Consider the following 15,750-nt stretch of genomic DNA (forward strand, 5'->3'; position numbering starts at 1 on the left):
GCTATCGCAATAAAACTGTTGCCTTTGTTCATTGGCGTAACCAGTTCTGTGATCAATCATGCCTGCTTTCCTTTTCAGTGTTTTGCTTTCAGTGGTGGCATTTCATATTCAGATTTAGACTTATAAGTGTCGTTCCCTAGTATTCCTTGAGAATTTTGAGCTTTAGACTTCAGGCTCAGCACTAGCCTGCACCTCGTGATCTCTGCTGGCTAGTGCTGTAAAGTGCACTTGTTGAAACTTGTGCTTCTGAACAGCTGTGCTATACTCGCCTTTTCTTTTCAAGGGTGCCCTGCAATGCTATTGTCAACATGCCCAGAAATTTCCCCAGAGACAGTCGAGGCTCTGAGAGCGGGCTGAACTTTGTACAGCACTTGGCTTGGAATTCATAATTGTCAGCTAGAGAAACTCACTCTTCACAAATAGGGCTTCACCGCGTCGTGAATGTGTGGTCGGGAGCTGCATAATGTTGCCACGGGCATGCGCTCACTCATTCTTTAGGTATCGTTTTCTGGCAGTGTACCCGCTCACGTGTAATGCAGATTTTCTTTTTTTTCAGCTATCTACCGGCACTGGGAGACCTGGCTCCAAGCAGTCAAGGGACGCTCCAGACAAGGCACATCAGCTGTCAGTGTGCAGGGAACATAAACACAAAGGGGCGTCCCTGTAAGGCCAGCAGTGCATGTTCTGAGAGGCCTTCATAAAGCCGACCTTGAAAGTTGTTGGTCGGGCTGTGGATAAATCGTTGTTCAACCCATTTGGAGTCGCCACTTCCACAGGGTTGGCGGCCAGGCGTGCCCGGCGGTTTGGCGGCTTTCGGGTTCTGCTTCAGGCCGAGGTTTTTGAGGTCAGACGCCCTTGGACTTTGGTGGTAAACCGGCTGTTGCCTATAGCCGCCGAGCTCACGTGGAGTCTTCCCGCCCATCAAGGAAGACGGCTCTGGGTTTTGGTCGTCGTCTCTAGTAGACGTCCATGATGGCTCGTCGAAGGCTGTGGTTCTCTCTCGGGGTTTGCGGCCGGACTCGCCCGGAGCTTTGGGGGCTGGTGGGTTCTGCTTGTAGGCGGAGGTTTTTGAGGTCAGACGCCCTTCGACTCTGGCGGCAAACTGTTGGTTCTCTAAGCTCCGAGCGTTTGCGGTCGTCCCGGCTATCTGGAGTTCCCGCCTGAGCCCTAATGCCGAAAGAGCAGCAAGGCCCTATGGATGTATGTGCCCATGGTAGCTGCGCCCGATTCGCCCGGAGGTTCGGTGGGTGGCGGATACTGTCTGTAGGCGGAGGTTTTTGAGGTCAGACGCCCTCCGACTCTGATTGTGATACGTTGTTTACCTAGCCTCCGAGCGTTTCAGGACTGCTTCCCGTCGGGTTCGCGGTGTGCACTACTCACAGAATTTCTGTGCCGCACTTCCTGTGGCGCCCAACTTTGGCAGCGGGCACCCAGTAGGGGCGCGCAGTTCCTCTCTGGCCCGGTGGTTCGGCCGCTGGTGGGCTCCTGTTGTTTGGCGGAGGTATTTGAGGTCAGACGCCCTCCGTCTTCGGCTGTGAACCTCTGGTGGCTTTGGCATCGAGCTTGAGTGGACGAGCCGCCCAACTTGTTGGGCTCTCCGCTGACGGTCGCCACAGAAGCAGCTTCCCTGCATAAAGTAGCCGCGGCACATAAACTTGTGGCATACCTCTCAGAGCATGCGTGTAGCTTGGTCGCACACGCTTCAGTGGTGTGGAACACGTGGGCCAGTGGGTATGTAGTGTATAGGTGAGAAAGCTGCGTCAGGTGTGCATTGCACACGCTCTCCTCGCACGTGAGTGCTAGCTGCACTGTGCGACCTGGGGATGGCCGATACTGCGACTTCAGCTGGGCCTGTGGCCAGCCATGGGGCACGTTTGGCCGAGGCCGCTCACCGTGGTCTTGCGGGGGTCACAGTCTTGGGCGCCGTTCTCATGACACGATCCAGTGTTGCCCAGCTGATTCGTGGAGTGCTGAAGACGTCCGCCCCCTGGCCAGTGGATAGAGCGGTCCGGCTGATGACCACCATTGGCACCTTAAACCACTGCGTGCACCTCTCGGACGTTCCGGGCCCTAAGACATTTGACTGCATCTCAGAGCTGCTTAGCTCACTCTTTTTAACATGGGCCTAGCCAGACTGGGGATACTACTGCTCGCGTGCGCGGCGCTCCGTCGCGTCGCTTGGTTCTCGGGAATTTCGGCACGGGTTTAAACCCTCGCTGGTTTGTGCGGTTGCTCCGGTTTCAGGCTCCTGTTTTTCTTCGGCGGTAGCGTTAGGTGGTGTGTGGTGTTTTCATCGTGTCATTAGCGGATGCCTTCAGCTGCAAGCACATCGAAAGAAGACGAAGATCAAGCTCTGCGCTCGTGTGTGTGTGTGTGCGCGAAGCCCCCCAGCCAGGGGCACCCCAGCAAGGGGTACTGTGAAGTGCGCGGGTGTTAACAAACAGGGCCTGGCTGTTGCAAGCGCCGTTCTCGCTAGGACCCGTTTGCCTGACCCGAGGGCGAGGTTACCCGTGGGGTTGTCGTGTCGCGATGGGCCCTGGCTTGCTTCGCATATTCAAAAAAACGTTGAGTCCACCTTGGGCTACGGGGCCGACTGGGGCTGTCGTGGGGGGCTTTAGTGCACGCTTTTTTTTAACCATTTCTTTGTCGGGCGTGTCGGCTGGCTACACTGTGCCTAGCTCGGGTAGTTGTCACTGGGCTGTTCACTGTGCCGCCGTGGGCAGTGGGCCAACATGCTTTGGAGGGTAGCTGCCGTGCTGTCGCCCTAGCAGCGCACGACACTAAAGGTACACTGGGTGTTGTCACAACACGACATTAAATCACAGACAGCAGGACAAGTGCACAAGGAGCCTACACACTTAGCTCGAAGAGGCCTTTATGACTGGTAAGTTTTCTTTCTTTTCTTTGCAGTGTGCCTCAAAATTTTCTGTGCATTCCAGAGGGCCAACTTCGAGGCAGCTTGTTTCCACAAGCTGCATAATGCACAATATATGCTGGCCTATATTCGTGGCAAATTCAAATTGCTCTGCAAAATAAATGTTCAGTGCGAGGATTTGCAACTGTCAGGATTGCATAACTGCCCATGGCACACAGGCTAGAATGCACATTTTTCTGTGCTTAGTTTGCGCTAGTTAAGAAAAGCCTGCTTTTTTCAGCTTACTCTGCCAGCGCAAGCCACTGTTTGTAATTGCTGAGACCATTAAAGCCTTTTTGGTTGTTACAGACAAGAAGACTCCAGCACAACGAAAGCTGCCAAGCGTCATCTGAATTGAACTATTCAAGGTCCTGAAGACATCTAAAGATGCATCAGGCACAGGCTGCATCTATATGGCACCCACTTGTAAATGAAGCTCTTGAAGGTCAAGTCTACATCATCAAGGTCAAGAGGTCCGCGTCATCGAAAGTGTTCAGTGCCGTGTGGTGTTCAACGGTTTGTGCGTTTTTTTTTTTCTCGCGGAGTGTTTTTCATTTTCGGTGGTACAGCCGCACTCCCTGGAGCCGCGGTGCTGTGCTTGTGCGTCTGTGTGAAGTGTTATGGCCTGTTTCGTCGGTGCAATCAGTGGTCTGAAGTGAAGAAGTCGCTGCCCAGCGAAGTGGAAGATTTCTAGTGGGTGCCATGTAGATTGCGGGCCTTCGCGGCCCCGCAGTCTGTGACCTGAAAGCGAACTCTGTAAATTCAACCAAGAACTGAACTGTTCTCAAGTTTCCTCTCAACGCATGGACTTCTCAAAAGCAAAAAAACATCAACACGTCACTGGTAGATAGGGAAAGGGGTGGGTCATCATCTAGAAGTCCTTACAGAGGAACTTGTTTTGCAATAAATTCTTGAATTGAAACTGCCGAGTTGCATTGTTGTTAGTTCACAGGCACTTTGCCATAACTGCCTTGTGTTGGTAGCTGCAAATGACTATGGAGATCGATGTGCACACAGATACTGACTTAACCCTTGGTATGTATACTTGTCTAAACTCGCTGGCGTGCCAACACGGACTAAGATTTCCAGAGACTTTGATTCGCAATGTATGTGCCAGTGTTCCCCCATCGTGATTTAGTTTGTTTGCTGATTAATACATTATAGTAACACTGCAATCAATGTTGTATTATAACTGACACTGAACATTGCTCCATGCAGATTAGTTATTGCTAGAATCTGTTTGTGCCAAGATGCTTGCAGATACATGTTGCAGGAAACAAAGTAACATGTTTAAATGATTGTTATAGCCCCAACAAAGGCAATATAAAAGTAAGATTACATTGACGTTTAGGAAAATTTTAACTGAAAATATTTTAACTCAACCACTCTAGCTTGCATGTCGGAGGAAGCTGGTAGGTTTAACTGGGCTTCTGCATCTCGTTCACTTAAAATTTTATGTTGGCGCTGCAGCTTCGTTCTCTCTAGGGCTGCGGAGTGGTTTTACGTATATCCCAAGAGATGTATGAAAGAAATGAGCTTCTATTAGCTGAAGATGGCACACACTTCGATTTTAACGTGGCAGCACCTTGTGCACCACATCGTAGATGCGCAGTGCTTGGATTTCGACCCACGACCTCTTCAAAGTGTTACCATGTCCTCTATGAAAGGTCATTATGGCGGCACTCTAAACCTATCCGTAGTCTACGAATAAACTGGCGCTATAGTGCCTAGGAGCTGCACCGTATGGTGCTTCAGCCAGCGCGTGAATGTGCGACCTTTCTAGCCACTAGAAATGGACAGTACGGAAACTTGTTCACGTTCTTTTGCGTAGCGTGAGGTTGTTCTGTTGCAAGGTAACTGGCAAATGTTCAGCATTCCACTTCACCTTTCAGGCTCGCCATTTCAAATCAGTTCGCGAAGTTGAGAACCATCAGTCTGCTAACGTCAGAGCAGGATGAGGAATGGGTTGCAAATGAAACATTTGGAATATACTTCGCTCTGGTGAAATGTGAACGTTAACCAAAAAAAAAATAGTATAGCATTAGCGGTTTGTGGAGCTTGTCGCAATTTGCGTGTTTCATAGCCAAGGAAGATGCGTACATTCAAGGAGGCCTCTGCAGAGGCTGCGGGCGTACGACGTCTCGCATACGGTCGCGAAGCCTGTAGCACGAATCGCCGAAGATACGCAGTCAATTGGTGGCGTCGCGGTGAGCGCCTCGGACTAAAGTGCGCTACGCATACGCTGCTCCTCGAGTTGCGGTTTAGGCGTTGCTGAAAGTTCTGAAAGCATCGTGCGGCACGTCATGTTTCACGCTAAGCATGCTCACGAGACGTCTGTTTACAAATATTCTTGCACCTCAAACTCGTCGAACTTCAGTGGATGTCTTCTACATTTTCTGCAGAAACGTTAACACTGTCGAGAGCGCGGTAAACTGATCATGGTCGGTATTTATATAGCTGTTCCACCATCTCATCTCTTCCTCCACGTTGTTGATGTGTGTTTCTTGGCGTACGTGACTTCTTACAGCATTGATTGCCTGGAACACGTGCCTAAGTGTTTCGCAAGCTGTTTACAATCATCGAGGTTAAAATCGCCTAGCAGCGCGAATTTCGAACTTATTACCTGTTGCGTTTAGTTGTGGAATCGCATATTGTCTGAGCCAGAGGATCTCCATAAATACAGTGCTTGAGAATGAGAACGGACACACACTCAATACAATATGCTTATGATTGTAATATGCTTTCAATGTTGGGCAGCATTTGAAACTATTGCTTTGAAAACAAGTCTTCCCATTGTTATTTATACTTCGAGCATTTAAGTTAAAAAAAAATAAAAAGTTATGGTTGGCGGCCAGGACGCAGATGACTCAAGTCACGTTCTTTGTTTAAGGGCTGGGGTGGAGAATCTGGTTAAAGGGTTAGCAGTCGAGAATGAAGATAACCGGTGATAAGACCCAGCTAGTTTGTCGCGCTATAATAGCTTATCCACAGCCCAGCCGCGGTGGTCTAGTGGCTACGATTCTCGGCGCTGCTGACCTGCAGGTCGCGGGATCGAATACCGGCTGCGGCGGCTGCATTTTCCATGGAGGCGAAAATTCTGTAGGCCCGTGTGCTCAGATTTGGGTGCCCGTGAAAGAACCCAAGGTGGTCGAATCTTTCGGAGCCCTCCACTACAGCGTCTCTCGTAATCTTATGACGTTAAACCCCACATATCAGACCAGTCAATCAGCTTATCCCTACAGTTTTGCTTTTATCTATGCGTGTAATCTTAAGTGTGTATGACTAGCCTAATATTGTCTGCGGATGCATGGATGCGTTCAGTCGTGAATAGCTTCAAAGCGCTTTTCACGTTTTTTGCTTACAGGTGAGTTAGTTTTTTTTTTTTTCGAATAGCACCGCGCAGAAAAACTTGACCTTCTGGTCCAGATTGAGCTTTGTCACCAATCGACTTATTTGAAATCAATTGACTCCTTACCCTGTTTTTTCTTAATAATAATTGCTGACTTTTTACGTCCCAACACCATGATAAGATTGCGGAGGGCTCCGGTGCCATTGACCATCCAGTGCTGGCTAAATTTAAGCGCACAGGCCTTTAGCAGTCCGCCTCCTATTTTTTTTTTTACTCTATCATCTATATATACATTTTTTCTTTTTTTTCTTCCTCTCTCTCTTCCTATTCGTACTTTTAATCCTCAATCCCCTTCCCTACGCAGAGTAGCAAGTCAGCGAATTTTATATGCCGACTAATTTCTCTGCATTTCAATAAAGAGCTCTCCGTCGGAATGTGGTGGCCGCAGCCGAGATTCGATCCTGCGACCTTTGCAGAAGCAGATGAAGTACCATCACTGCCAGATGATCGCAGCAGGCACCCTCCCTTTCTTGATTGCTTCGAAGTGTCTGCAGCTATATAACACAAAATCGACGTCAGGAACATGGAACTGTTACTGTATCGCCAGCCAGCGAGCAAGTAAGTGATTGGGCTCCTTCGTGCATATATGAAAACGGTCGTTGTTTCCAAAGACATGGGAGCTAGCATACAAGACAGCTCGTTGTGAAGCCATAATTTCGCCAAAATGTATCCCTAGCTGCAGAAGGAAAACAAAAAGTTCATACATCCGTGCTGTCAACACTGTGTGAAATCACTATACCGTTCCCATTTTTTGTGTATGTTTGTCCCACAATAGTGCTTATCTTGCGTGCCTCTCGTATCTTCATGTAGTGCACAGCGCTTTGGCGTAGTGATAGTGGGGGGGGGGGGGGGAGGTCAAATCTTTTCGTAATTTAGCATCTGTATAGATTGTCACGGGGTCATGACGTGGACGAAGTGGCCGAGTGTGGTACACTCTTTATGAGCCTGTTTGGCGTCACGTAGCACGCGAACCTATTACTAACTGGCAGCTGACCAATAGTCCCTCGTATACAACCTAATGACACCAAGTCTGCCAGTACGAGACCCTCGTTAATGAATAAGAGAAACAAGTGTATACTTGAGGGCTCATTTTTCTGTGTTTAACACAATTATAATGAGATGTAACAGACTATAATTTCAAGGAAAGTTGAAGGGGAGTTACTAGACGCAATTGTAATGTTAATGTGAAGAAGGAAAAGTGGGTGAAAAGATAAATAGATAAATTGCCGTGGGCAGCAACCATATATATATATATATATATATATATATATATATATATATATATATATATATATATATATATATATATATATATATATATATATATATATATATATATATATATATATTGTAGTGGCGTACCCAGGGTGTAGCACATCGCGTGGCCGCAGGGCTGACCCACTTCCCGCACGAAGTTGCTTTCAACGGCGCTGTCCCCAATTTTATTCGAGCGCCTACTTTTTGTTTTCCTGCATGCAGACAGTTATCAAGACGGGGCGGGGTGCTGCGAGTTCGCTGATGTGCATTCCTGGAAATTGGTGATCAAGGAAACCGACTTGCGAACTGACCGCGCGCATATCGTCTACATAGTTCCGTTTCATTGGATCAATGTTAAATGCGTGAATCAGATTCACCCAGATGTCGGGGAATTTAGTCATTTTTTTTTCCGCGTGATTTGGTGGACGTTTCACGCGGGCAAGTCGCACACTGCCTCTGTTCTGTAAAGCTTCAGCTGCGTGTTGGCAGAGATACACATTTCAGGAAGGAGATATCGAAATGCATGAATCGAAAGCCTAAAATAGATACTGAGATACATTTATCCTTGAGGTAGCGGGGTATTTCTGAGACACCTTAGCAAAAAAGTTAATTCGGTCAGCTGAGGCTGCTGCACCAGAGACAGAGGTCAAGGAAAAGGTGTTAAAGGACCCCCCCCCCCCCCCCCAACACTTCTTTCGAAACGTCCACATCGGTATACTGACCACAAGTCGTACGGCGTAGTGGCCAGAACTATCGCGGGTGGAAACGATCTCTCAGGCAGTGCTGTTAACGTTTTTGTTTTTTTTGTTTTTTTTTTGTTTTTGGCGAAGTCGCCAGGACGCTTCCTGAAAGTCGTCAGTAGTGAAAAATTGCTGCTTGATGATGATCATGATAATGCATGATGATAACTTTTTCCACATTTTTCGTTTAATGAATTATTTATTGTTAAAACAATACTTTGAACCATTTTTTTGTGTGTGTGGTGGGGAGTGAAGCCAACAGCTGGAATACGAAAATACTTTCTAGTGCTACTTTCTAATGCGAAGCAGCTAGAGGAACGTGCGGTGTGGGTAAATGTTCCATACGCCATGCTTTGCTCGCCTTATGAAGATACCAACATTTTACCAAGGGGCCTACCGAGTTGGTCTGATAAGGAAGGTAGTGTTATTCCCATATAATCAGAGACGGGTTTCCCAACAAAAATGCAATATTCGTCGGACATTCGGAAAAACTGCGATCCGCGGACATCAACGGACCTGTGAGGGATAGCAAATTGATGCGAGTTAAATATGTCCCACAAGGGATATCCTAAATATATCCTGTCTCGAACACATTGTGTGCTCTCAACCGGCTTCAATAATTCTGACTGTGACCCGGCGCCCATCACACACAAAATGAAGCTAGCTAGATTTTGCTTCGGGAATTAATGATCATCGAGTCAAGGAAAAAAAAAAAGTGAAAATAGAAATATTGTAAAAATAATTAACAATAACGATGAAATATGTTTCCAGCATACAGATCACGTGTTTAATTGAAATTTCCAGTCTTAGAAACGGGAAAGCTGTGCGTGTTAGTGAATGACAGAAATTTCGATCAACTTTGTTTGTTTAAACGAATTAAATCTATAGTTTAAACACCGCGCCAATCAATTCAGTCTTTCAAAACCTGAAACAATGCAAAAGAATATTCATGTTACTGGCTTTCAGTAATTAGGAAATAAAACATTTGTTGTTAAATACAACTTACCAACTTTGCATTTATTAAAGTGTAGTAGAGTGGTTGTGTTGTTTCGCCTTTTTTTTTTTTTAATTTCAAGCAGCTGTGTCCTTCCTCCATGCCGTGCTCCACTCGCGCGCGATTTGTACTTCTTTCGTGGCCTGAGCTACGCAGTTTAGCTGCTTTACAGCGATACTGTGGACCTGAAGAACTCTGAAATGTCTTCGAGCAGATACAGAGGTAAGTCTGTAGTCTTGGAATTTGCGGTGCAGTTGTTACGATGCGCCAAAACGGGATACCTGCAGTCGTGGGCCCGTTCGTTTCGGTCCCTATTCTAGGGACCATAGTTTCGCCTCTCGCGTCACTCGCCGCAGGCGCCTCTTCTGCTGTTGTCAAGTGGTAGGTGTACTGTGCTGTTGTAAGGAATTTATCTGGATGACTGATCAGTGTGCAGCCATTTCTGCGGCGAACAAAAAAAAAAAAAAAATGTGCTTCGTGGTAGTGGTGGTGGTGGTGGTTAGACCACGTTTTGGCTGAAGACAGCGGTCGTCAGCCGCACGTGGTGAATATCGCGAATGACGAAAGTGGCAGCTTTTACACTGCTTTTATGCAAAGTAGGCACTCGATTTACGTGCTCATCGAGGAAATGAAAACGCAATGCTGTAATAGAGTTGTTTGTTGTGTTCTTAATACGTTCGGTAATTCAGCATTATTTCAATTTGAATAATTGTGCTGGTACCGTGACAGTCAAACCAGCAAGCTCTTACTATAATGATTTTTGTGACTGGCTGCGTCTGAGAAAAGAGGTGCGCAGAAGAGTTTGAAATATATATATATATATATATATATATATATATATATATATATATATATATATATATATATATATATATATATATATATATATATATACAAGACAACTTAATATCACTTTTTGCCGGTTTTGGGAAGTTGAGGGACTCTTTCTGTCAAATAGTAGATAAAGTTGCACACAGGCCCGTAACAAGGGGGGGGGGTGAAAGGGTTCTGACCCCCCCCCCCCCCGAAATTTTTTTGATGCTTTAACTTTTTGGGTGATACTAAAATATTTACACGCCTTCACAGCGGCCACCAGCTGCCAAAGTTACACTGCAACTTTCCTGGCATTGCATCCCTCTTCCTTTCTTCAAACCTACCCTTTTACCAGAGCGCACCTGCCCTATTTGTACAGCTTTGCACTTCGCCCTCGCGTTCCTTCGAGTCTTTTTTTTTTTTTTCGTCTTTCACACCGTAGCAGCTCTTTTATTGATTCCAGATGCTTTCCTTGTGCATTGCCCCTGGAGAAGTTATCCGTCTGTGCGGACCGCACGTGTCGGCTTTGGGTTCCTACGAAAAGCGCGTCTACTTCTGTGAAGGTAAACAGTTCGACAGCAACGGCAACACCAACACGACCTGCGCAAATTTGCCAGGGAACGAAACCCCTAAGCGGAAAAACTCAGCAACGCATTCCGAGGACGCAGGCTGCAGGGCAAACTTTTCTCAAACTGTAGTCCTCGCCACCAAAACGAATCATTGAAGATGACATCTACTGAAAGACCGGCATATCCGAGCAACTTCGAACAACCTTAACCACACGCAAGGAAATCTACCTCTTCTGTACACAGAAGGTATATGCGCCTCCTTACAAAGCGCACAAAGCGAGGATACAGCCGGCACACAATCCGGCATCAGCGGTCAACTTTCACAGTAGAAAAAAAAACGCCGCCAAGCTGGGCTGCGCCCGGGAGTACAGAGGCTGACGTCACAGCCTACAAAGTGCATTTTTGGGGGGTCACGGCTATTTAATTAGCGCAGCCCAGAGAGAATTACACAGGCGCCCAGGGAGCCGTCTGTGAAAAGGTGACTTTTTCACAGAAATGGAGTAACACCTCCTTTCTGGACTGTACCACAGGAGTGCAAATGTCTGGGCAGTGCTTTCTTGGGGGTTCACATATATTAAGGGGAGTATGCAGTGCCCATGGAGTCTTCTGTGAAAAGGTCTTTAAGTAGCGTTAATCCAGTTTGCTGCAGCTGGAGTAGAATAATGGGCCTGCATGCACACCAGCTGTAGCGGCGTTCAGAAAACACATACGCCACACGGGAGCCGGCGCGTTCATCACACTTCTACATTCTAGCCACTGTAAAGTGGATAAGAGAGGAAGAAAACATCGCCCCCTGTTCACGCCAGGCAGTCGAAGCAGTCGCAAACGTCTTTTTGGAGCCACTGGCCACTTCTGTGTGCGTGCACAGAATTGCGGCAGCAAAATGAAAAGACACTCTGCAACAACGAAGCAAAGGAATCTTGTGTCTTACTTCAAGAAAGTTCGAACCGATGAAGCGGACGGAGAAGAACCGCCTCCTTCGAAGGATAAAACTTCGCCCTCCTCAGCACTGGTGGAAAGCCAAGCGCGTCCGAACTTCTGTAGCGACTCAGGAGAATGCACCGGTTTATATGAATCACCTGAGAACGAACACAAGCAGGACACCCATGCGCCGCCGGGAAATGATGGTGGCCGCAGTGCAACTCCAAGTGATCTTTGTTCTACAGTCAACGCTGGGCAAAGTGACGCCTTTACCACTGGGCAATGCCCAAGGAAGGTGAGGGGCATGGCACCTACACATTCTGGTTCGCCTCCCCTCTGTGCGACGAGTGCGAATATTTTCGACTTGGGACTGTTTGTCTCGAAAAGCAATAATGTAAATGATCCAGAGACGATGGAGAAGCTGCTGCTCAATCCGTGGACCCCTCCGGCTAACTATGATTATCCAGCCACAGAGAAAAGGAATCTGAAGTTCCAACCTCACTGGGTAGATCGTTACCCATGTCTTGTTTATTCAGAGAAGCTTCAAGGAGCATTATGCAAATATTGCGTAGTCTTCGCAAGCGAGTGTGCAGGAAAAGGGGAGCACCAGCGCTTGGGCTGTTTTTTAACTAAGGAGTTCGCCAATTACAAGAAAGCCATGGACGCCTTTAAGAGCAGCGCATCCAGCAGTTATCACGCCATGTCAACAACGCTATCGGAGAACTTTTTAGCAGTCCGGTCCTGCTCACAGCATGACATCTTAACACAACTTGACCACGGCCTTAAAAAGCAGGCGGAAGAAAACCGCAAGAACTTGCTGCCAATAATAGAAACAATCCTTTTCTATGGCAGGCAAGAAGTATAGCTTCACGGCACAGACGACTCTGGTCCAATAAATATGTCTGAAGTGCTGCCATTCAAAAATGATGGAAATTTCCGCGCACTGCTTAGGATGAGAGCAAAATGTGGAGATGCCGCCTTGAGAGCTCACATGGAAACATCTCCGGCGAATGCGCTGTACACGAGCCCAAAAATTCAAAATGAGTTGATCACCCTTTGTGGTAAAATCATACAAAGAAAGATAGTGGAAAACGTCAACTCAGGTTCGTGTTTTTCAGTTATAGCTGACGAGGCCACTGATATATCTCGCACCGCCCACATTTCCCTATGTGTAAGGTACGTTGGACACGACACGTCGGGAGTGCCCATTCTTAAAGAAGATTTTGTAGATTTCGTTCCCGTGTACGATCTCACTGACAAGGCGCTGGCGAGCACAATCCTGAACAGCCTTAGAGGTCGTGGCTTTGACCTGAACCTACTTTGCGGGCAAGGATACGACGGCGCGGCATCAATGAGCGGCCACCTTAACAGTGTTCAAGCCTTCATTCGTCAAACAGCGCCCAAAGCGTTGTACGTGCATTGTAGCGCCCACTCGTTGAACCTTGCTCTGCTTCACGTATGCAAACTCCCCAGCATCCGCAACTGTTTGGGAACTGTATCCTCAACCTGTACGTTTGTAAGAGCTTCGCCACAGAGGACGAACCAATTGCGAGACAAAGTAGAAGATTTAACACAAGAAAAAAGAAAATCAGTTCTCTCCTTTTGCCAAACAAGGTGGATAGAGAGTCACGATGCACTTCAGCGTTTCCTTGAACTGTACGTGCATATTGTACAATTCCTCGAATATTTGGAAGAAGAGGCCGCGTCATCTGATACTTCATCAAAAGCTTCTCAACTGCTCAATGCCATTACGAAGCCCGAGTTTGTCGTTTCGCTTCAGATCTGTAGCGACCTCTTCTCTTTGACACTGCCACTTTGCAAGTTTCTTCAAAAAATTGACTGTGATTTGGATCAAGCGTGCGATCACATAAAAGAATGTTATAGACATTCTTTCCACAAAAAGGGCTAGTGCGGAAATGGAATTTAATAAGATTTTTCTGAAGTCGCTCTCTTTGCTGACGATCACAAATGTTGAGATGGCCCTACCACGCATCACTGGAAGGCAGATGCAAAGAAGCAACGCACCTTCTGCTATTCCCGAAGAATACTACCGGAGGAATGTGTATTTGCCTTTGCTGGCTGACTTCGAAAATCAATTAAGAGTCCGGTTCGATGCCCATAAGAAGGTCGTGGTTGGCCTTAACATGCTGCTGCCGAAATTCTGCGCATCGGCTAGCCTTTCTGATATTGATGATGCAGTGCAGTTTTACCTTGGCGACATTCCTTCGGCTCATGTCATTGAAGCAGAGTTCACACTGTGGGTAAACAAATGCTGCCAGATCGAAGAAAAGAATCGCCCAGCTTGTGCTTTACAGGCCTTAGAGATGTCCAACCGCGACTTTTTTCCGAACATCTACAGCCTACTTTCTATCCTGGCGACTTTACCCGTGTCGACGTCGACCCCGGAACGGACTTTTTCGACACTGAGAAGGCTGAAGAGCTTCTTTCGAAATCATATGAACAACGACAGATTGACCGGACTAGCACTGCTCAGCATCCATCGAGAACTTCAAGTGACCCCAGAACAAGTCCTCACAAAATTTCGCAAGTTGCCGAGAAGGAAAAACTTCCTCGTTTAAACTTCCCTCTATGTTTCAAGAGTCGATTAAAAGCTAAACCCAGCTAGCCCAAGCTTCAACCCTTCTATCCTTTCGCAATTACGAGGAAACTATCCAGCAACCAGAATGTGCGAACGGTAACAAGAAGGTCGGAATGTCGGGCGACTTGTTTGTTTGCTTGCATACATGCTGTCACGGACTGCCATTTTTGCGACCCAGCGTAACGGCAAATTAACGGGCGCCGCACTCCCCCGCTGACCGGTGGAACCGTTCGCTCATTTCGTTCACTGGCCTTTAGTGCAGGGAAGTACTGAATGGGGTGTTCTTCTTCAAACGTTAGTCGCCGATGTTTGATCCTTTGTACCTACAGCGGCGTCGGCAGGGTCGTCACAGGCCGTGATGCACCCCGAACTAGCTGTAGACTGCAAGACGCACCGGCTGAAACCAAGGAAACTGACCATTCTCACGGGCAAAACTGCTTGTGGACAAGCCGTATGAGAGAACCCCAACAGGTTGTCACTCTCGCTCAGTTGAGGACCCTCTCCTAATTAAAAAGGGACGTGGTCAATATATTTTTAGGGTGGAGTTTCTAACAATGAAACGTACATGATTGGACCCATGTAGAGGTCTATTTTCCCCCAGGACGAGAATCAGGGGACACGGAGGTCGATTTAAGAGCAGGATTTCGCCTTGCTAAGCAGTCTAGTTGCTGACCAACATAGAGAAGATAGAGAAGACCAACGTAGAAGAAGATCAAGAAGTATCCCTTAAGTGGTTATGGCTCCGTGTCGGCTGGCCACCTAAACTTAGCCATTCGTCTAGTTGTGATGCGAAATCAACGTCTGTAACGTAGGCATCGGTACTTGAATCTCGAGTAAGCTCAACCTGCCCGAGATCGGCTTCAAGCACTAGCCTCCCGGAAACACCAGCGCTGCAACACCGCCGACATCGCAGTTGTGCCAGAACTCTCTCTGACTTTTCGCATCCGATCGTCGCGGACTCAACGCTGCCGGTCATCACAGGTATCCCTTCACCTGTTTATACCTTTGGACTTTCTCATCTGTAGTTTTATTGTTGGTTAGTTTTGTGTAGTTTGTAATACTTCTCTCTTGTAAGCTGATTTATTGATTTTATATGTATTTTGTTAGTTGGTGTTAAGTGTTGTACTAGATTCCTCTGCAATATTCCTAGATTCCTCTGCAGTGCTGCAATATCACTAAAGTTTTGTTTTTCCCCACATACGTCTCTGATCTCTTCACTGTCTCTGCTTACGTACGGAACGACCTAACCTGCTGCCATTCCCGTCGCCGACTTCGCGCTGGCGACGCTAGAGTGGCAGCTTGTAACACATACATACCGTTTTTGTACCGCGGTTACATTGTGTTAATTCATCAGGAGCCGTTGGTCGCAGTGTCCTCGGCTTTGGTGGTGCTATTGTCCAAACTTATTTCTTGCTTTAACCAGAATTTGAGGTTGACATACCAATTTCTTTATTTGGGTACAAATAATGGAAAAGTACCATCAAATTATTACAAGTAAGCGATGTACTTGTTTTATTCACGAAAATAAGCCTGT

General features: G+C 47.1%; 2 long non-coding RNA genes across 2 annotated transcripts in view; both read left to right on the forward strand.

The window, feature by feature from the left end:
* The first annotated feature begins 2,410 nt into the window (after positions 1-2,410).
* LOC142774978 (uncharacterized) lies at positions 2,411-3,450 on the forward strand. Its single transcript, XR_012886604.1, has 2 exons — positions 2,411-2,884; positions 3,224-3,450. It is a non-coding gene; the product is annotated as an uncharacterized LOC142774978 (long non-coding RNA).
* Positions 3,451-8,298: 4,848 nt separating this feature from the next.
* Positions 8,299-15,750, forward strand: part of LOC142774980 (uncharacterized) — a 37,047-nt gene continuing 29,595 nt past the window's right edge. The window contains exon 1 of the long non-coding RNA XR_012886605.1: positions 8,299-9,536. This is a non-coding gene — a long non-coding RNA (uncharacterized LOC142774980). The remainder of the gene's footprint in view (positions 9,537-15,750) is intronic.

The sequence above is a fragment of the Rhipicephalus microplus genome, chromosome X (genome assembly GCF_043290135.1).
Source record: "Rhipicephalus microplus isolate Deutch F79 chromosome X, USDA_Rmic, whole genome shotgun sequence".
In the NCBI taxonomy this organism is placed as follows: domain Eukaryota; kingdom Metazoa; phylum Arthropoda; class Arachnida; order Ixodida; family Ixodidae; genus Rhipicephalus; species Rhipicephalus microplus.